This window comes from Lissotriton vulgaris, chromosome 5 (assembly GCF_964263255.1).
Source record: "Lissotriton vulgaris chromosome 5, aLisVul1.2, whole genome shotgun sequence".
Lineage (NCBI taxonomy): Eukaryota > Metazoa > Chordata > Amphibia > Caudata > Salamandridae > Lissotriton > Lissotriton vulgaris.
The window spans coordinates 1,718,590,956-1,718,597,184 of record NC_141693.1 but is presented as its reverse complement, the minus strand read 5'-3'; positions in this window follow the sequence as shown (position 1 = coordinate 1,718,597,184).

Genomic DNA, 6,229 nt, shown 5'->3' with positions numbered 1-6,229 from the left:
AAGCTCCACTCGGAAGCTCCACTCGGAAGCTCCACTCGGAAACTCCACTCGGAAGCTCCATTCTGAAGCTCTACTCTGCACTCTGAAGCTCCACTCTGAAGCTCCACTCTGAAGCTCCACTCTGAAGCTCCACTCTGAAGCTCCACTCTGAAGCTCCACTCTGAAGCTCCACTCTGCACTCTGAAGCTCTACTCTGAAGCTCCACTCTGCACTCTGAAGCTTCACTCTACACTCTGAAGCTCCACTCTGAAGCTCCACTCTGCACTCTGAAGCTTCACTCTACACTCTGAAGCTCCACTCTGAAGCTCCACTCTGCACTCTGAAGCTCCACTCTGAAGCTCCACTCTGCACTCTGAAGCTCCACTCTGAAGCTCCACTCTGAAGCTCCACTCTGAAGCTCCACTCTGAAGCTCCACTCTGAAGCTCCACTCTGAAGCTCCACTCTGAAGCTCCACTCTGAAGCTCCACTCTGAAGCTCCACTCTGAAGCTCCACTCTGAAGCTCCACTCTGAAGCTCCACTCTGAATCTGCACTCTGAATCTGCACTCTGAATCTGCACTCTGAATCTGCACTCTGAATCTGCACTCTGAATCTGCACTCTGAATCTGCACTCTGAAGCTCCACTCTGAAGCTCCACTCTGAAGCTCCACTCTGAAGCTCCACTCTGAAGCTCCACTCTGAAGCTCCACTCTGAAGCTCCACTCTGAAGCTCCACTCTGAAGCTCCACTCTGAAGCTCCACTCTGAAGCTCCACTCTGAAGCTCCACTCTGCACTCTGAAGCTCCACTCTGCACTCTGAAGCTCCACTCTGAATCTGCACTCTGAATCTGCACTCGGAAGCTCCACTCGGAAGCTCCACTCGGAAGCTCCACTCTGAAGCTCCACTCTGAAGCTCCACTCTGAAGCTCCACTCTGAAGCTCCACTCTGAAGCTCCACTCTGAAGCTCCACTCTGAAGCTCCACTCTGAAGCTCCACTCTGCACTCTGAAGCTCCACTCTGAAGCTCCACTCTGCACTCTGAAGCTCCACTCTGCACTCTGAAGCTCCACTCTGAAGCTCCACTCTGCACTCTGAAGCTCCACTCTGAAGCTCCACTCTGAAGCTCCACTCTGAAGCTCCACTCTGAAGCTCCACTCTGAAGCTCCACTCTGAAGCTCCACTCTGAAGCTCCACTCTGAAGCTCCACTCTGAAGCTCCACTCTGAAGCTCCACTCTGCACTCTGAAGCTCCACTCTGAATCTGCACTCTGAAGCTCCACTCTGCACTCTGAAGCTCCACTCTGAAGCTCCACTCTGAAGCTCCACTCTGAAGCTCCACTCTGAAGCTCCACTCTGAAGCTCCACTCTGAAGCTCCACTCTGCACCCTGAAGCTCCACTCTGAATCTGCACTCTGAATCTGCACTCTGAAGCTCCACTCTGCACTCTGAAGCTCCACTCTGCACTCTGAAGCTCCACTCTGAAGCTCCACTCTGAAGCTCCACTCTGAAGCTCCACTCTGAAGCTCTACTCTGCACTCTGAAGCTCCACTCTGAAGCTCCACTCTGAAGCTCCACTCTGAAGCTCCACTCTGAAGCTCCACTCTGCACTCTGAAGCTCCACTCTGAAGCTTCACTCTACACTCTGAAGCTCCACTCTGAAGCTCCACTCTGCACTCTGAAGCTCCACTCTGAAGCTCCACTCTGAAGCTCCACTCTCCACTCTGAAGCTCCACTCTGAAGCTCCACTCTGCACTCTGAAGCTCCACTCTGAAGCTCCACTCTGAAGCTCCACTCTGAAGCTCCACTCTGAAGCTCCACTCTGCACTCTGAAGCTCTACTCTGAAGCTCCACTCTGCACTCTGAAGCTCCACTCTGAAGCTTCACTCTGCACTCTGAAGCTCCACTCTGAAGCTCTACTCTGAAGCTCCACTCTGCACTCTGAAGCTCCACTCTGAAGCTCCACTCTGCACTCTGAAGCTCCACTCTGAAGCTCCACTCTGCACTCTGAAGCTCCACTCTGAAGCTCCACTCTGCACTCTGAAGCTCCACTCTGAAGCTCCACTCTGCACTCTGAAGCTCCACTCTGAAGCTCCACTCTGAAGCTCCACTCTGAAGCTCCACTCTGAAGCTCCACTCGGAAGCTCCACTCGGAAGCTCCACTCTGATGCTCCACTCGGAAGCTCCACTCTGAAGCTCCACTCTGAAGCTCCACTCTGAAGCTCCACTCTGCACTCTGAAGCTCCACTCTGAAGCTCCACTCTGCACTCTGAAGCTCCACTCTGAAGCTCCACTCTGAAGCTCCACTCTGAAGCTCCACTCGGAAGCTCCACTCTGAAGCTCCACTCGGAAGCTCCACTCTGAAGCTCCACTCTGCACTCTGAAGCTCCACTCTGAAGCTCCACTCTGAAGCTCCACTCTGAAGCTCCACTCTGAAGCTCCACTCTGAAGCTCCACTCTGCACTCTGAAGCTCCACTCTGAAGCTCCACTCTGAAGCTCCACTCTGCACTCTGAAGCTCCACTCTGAAGCTCCACTCTGAAGCTCCACTCTGAAGCTCCACTCTGCACTCTGAAGCTCCACTCTGAAGCTCCACTCTGCACTCTGAAGCTCCACTCTGAAGCTCCACTCTGCACTCTGAAGCTCCACTCTGAAGCTCCACTCTGAAGCTCCACTCTGAAGCTCCACTCTGAAGCTCCACTCTGAAGCTCCACTCTGAAGCTCCACTCTGAAGCTCCACTCTGAAGCTCCACTCTGAAGCTCCACTCTGCACTCTGAAGCTCCACTCTGAAGCTCCACTCTGCACTCTGAAGCTCCACTCTGAAGCTCCACTCTGAAGCTCCACTCTGAAGCTCCACTCTGAAGCTCCACTCTGAAGCTCCACTCTGAATCTGCACTCTGAAGCTCCACTCTGAAGCTCCACTCTGAAGCTCCACTCTGAAGCTCCACTCTGAAGCTCCACTCTGCACTCTGAAGCTCCACTCTGAAGCTCCACTCTGCACTCTGAAGCTCCACTCTGAAGCTCCACTCTGCACTCTGAAGCTCCACTCTGAAGCTCCACTCTGCACTCTGAAGCTCCACTCTGAAGCTCCACTCTGCACTCTGAAGCTCCACTCTGAAGCTCCACTCTGAAGCTCCACTCTGAAGCTCCACTCTGAAGCTCCACTCTGAAGCTCCACTCTGAAGCTCCACTCTGCACTCTGAAGCTCCACTCTGAAGCTCCACTCTGCACTCTGAAGCTCCACTCTACACTCTGAAGCTCCACTCTGAAGCTCCACTCTGAAGCTCCACTCTGAAGCTCCACTCTGAAGCTGCACTCTGAAGCTGCACTCTGAAGCTGCACTCTGAAGCTGCACTCTGAAGCTGCACTCTGAACGGTCAGACTCCAAAAATCGGCCCTAATCACAATAGTATTATTTCACCTGCGTGAATATAAGTCTTTGAAATTCTGGCCAGTGGTAATACACACAAGTAATATAAAATTGTTGTTCCAAAGAGCATTAAATGGAAATAAAACAAGTACCAGACCCATTGACGCCTGCACCTTAAAAGTGAAACTGACTGAAGCAAGCGCCAGGGCCACGTTGAAAAAAAAAGCCACACACATTAGATGCAGTCAAGGCGCGCTCACGAGGTCAGAAGGCACTCCACATGAACAACTACCAGACACATTGACGCCTGCACTTTCAAAGTGAAATGAAACAAAGTGAAACTGACTAAAGGAAGGGCACGGCCCATTAGATGCAGTCAAGGCGCGCTCACGAGGTCAAATCTCCAAAGGAGAAGCTCGTGACAGCCTGACTACAGCAGAAAAAGCTCGTAACAGTCTGATGTCCACAATATTCCCAGAAAAGTGGCAACATAAGTTGTCTCGCATAGACAGCAAAAGCTTCCCTTTTGCTTTCGTCTAGGCGAGACCTAAAAAGAAGCAAAACAAGTGGAAATCCTCTATGCTATGCTGTATCTGGCTCGACTGAGCATCGATCACCAAGGGCACCCAGAAAGTGTTCACTACACCTAGAGCAGCAATGGAGTTTGTAAAAAAAAATGCCAATCATAGCAGAGACATACCTGAAACAGACTCATAATCTGAAAGAGTATTAACTGCTGCAAGCATGTAGACAAAAGGTGGTCCCAGCAAATAAATGGATCTGAAAGAATGCTGTCTACATGGGAAATATAATTTGGCTTGAAACTGCTGTGGCTGATTTAAGTGACTGCCTCACAATGGTTTTTAGCAGTACTTCCGGGAGTAGACCTGAGAGACAAGAAACAGAACCTCATGCATTTCTAAGTCATAGTTGTGCTGAATATTATAAATACACTGGTCAGAGTGGTTGCAAGGCTCAATAACGCTCCTTGGTACCAGTACAGAGAAGTTCACATGGGCCGCATCGGAGCCCAGAGATAGTTTCCTTGTCTCATGATCACTTCCGTTCATCTGGAGGGAAATCGAACATCTGGCTGCCCCTATAAGGGTACACCCCCTGTGCCTTTTTGGCACACTGTTCTATTTGAGTGTTTACATTGCACTGTTATGTTGATACCCAAGCTTATTTAGCAGGGAAGAATGCCTTTAGCATGATTGGGATGCTGATGTGGGGGTGGGGAGAATGTGTTAAATATTTCAATTGCCAACAACAAAATCTCAGATGATGTAGCCCCGGAATATCTCTGGATGTGTTGGCAAAAGCACACAATGTACAGTGGATCCTGTACGGGATACAATATGTTCCCACCAAAGAACATTTAAATCTGATAATGTGGAATGTTAGAGGGCTCAAAAACCCCAAAAAGACCTGCCAGGTGCTCCTTACCTGTATAGACATCATGTGCACGTCGCTCTATTACAGGACACACCTTTGAGGCATGTTGCGGGCACTGTTGGTGCGTGCTGGGGAGATTTCAGAGTGGTTTGTCCTATTTCACATATTCTAAGGAGGTGCTCATATCGATAAAGAGGGGGGTGTTATTTGTTGCCACGCATTTGGAGACGGATGACCAGGGCCATTACATTATCTTACAGGGTAAACTGTGTGGTTCACTAGTGACTCAATACATATGGACCGAATGTTGACGATCCAGAATTCCACACACAAATCAGGCAACGCGTACAGACACTCCCACAATCGATTATTCTATGAGGAGGGGACCTTAACACATCTAGACCTAGTAATGGACAGATCTTATATGGTGGCATGGCAGGAGAAGCCCTCAGTCCAAGTTATAGGTGAGGGAAGGGTAGATCATGCCCTAATTGATGTATGGTGCTACAGGAATCTCAGGGTGAGAGAGGAAACCTTCACATAGTCAGTCCATTGGTCATGGTCAAGGCTGGACTATGGCTGGCAACGCGGGAGGTGCAAAGCTGGGTACATGACATAGAACATATGCCCAAAACACTCTCAGAACACGCTCCAGTGTGGCTGGAAGTGTCCATGCCTACATGTAACCTCACCACAGTACCTATGGAGACTGCGGGCCACAGCACTACTAGACCCAGTATTTCAGGAGGGACTGCGAACGTCCATTATAGAATACTTTGACACAAACAAAGGCACGGTTACAGGCAATTGCAAAAGATAGAGAAAACACTGCGAGGATTGGAAAGGGAGTATGAGGCCAACTCCAAGCCTGGCACTTTAGCAGCCGTAAGAGACAAGAATACTGAATACTCAGAAACAGTGGAGCAAGAGGCTAGTCACTCATGTGCTCTCCATGCCACTGAAGTCAAGCTATCCTGGCTGATGAGGGGTGAAACCCCAAAACCGATCCTAGGATGCTTGTTTCCAGTCCAGGGAGGACCTGGCTTGGCAGTTCGGGCTGGACTGTCCCTATTGGGCACAGGGTCAAGACTGATTTGCATATGGCGGGGTTCAAACTGGAATGGCATGGTGAGCAAAAAAACGATGGATGTAGGCCAAGATCTCTGTACTGGGGTGAATGTATGACATTGTTCTTTATTCTGTCCATCAATTGTTGTTTTTGCACTTATCACGGAGACATAGTGCAAGATCATATAGTAAAGGAGGAAGGGCGGGCACAGCCTGGCCACAAGGCTGAAAGAACCTTGGGCTAATGCGCACATGATCAGCATAAGTAACTCAGATGGCGAACCCTGCTATGACAAGCATAAAATACTGTCTGAGTTCTCAGACTTCTACAGCTATACCAAGCCCATAGCATGGCACCGGAGGCAGACATAGCAGTGTATTTAGATGATATTGCACTTGCATGGCTTTCACTGAGACAGTG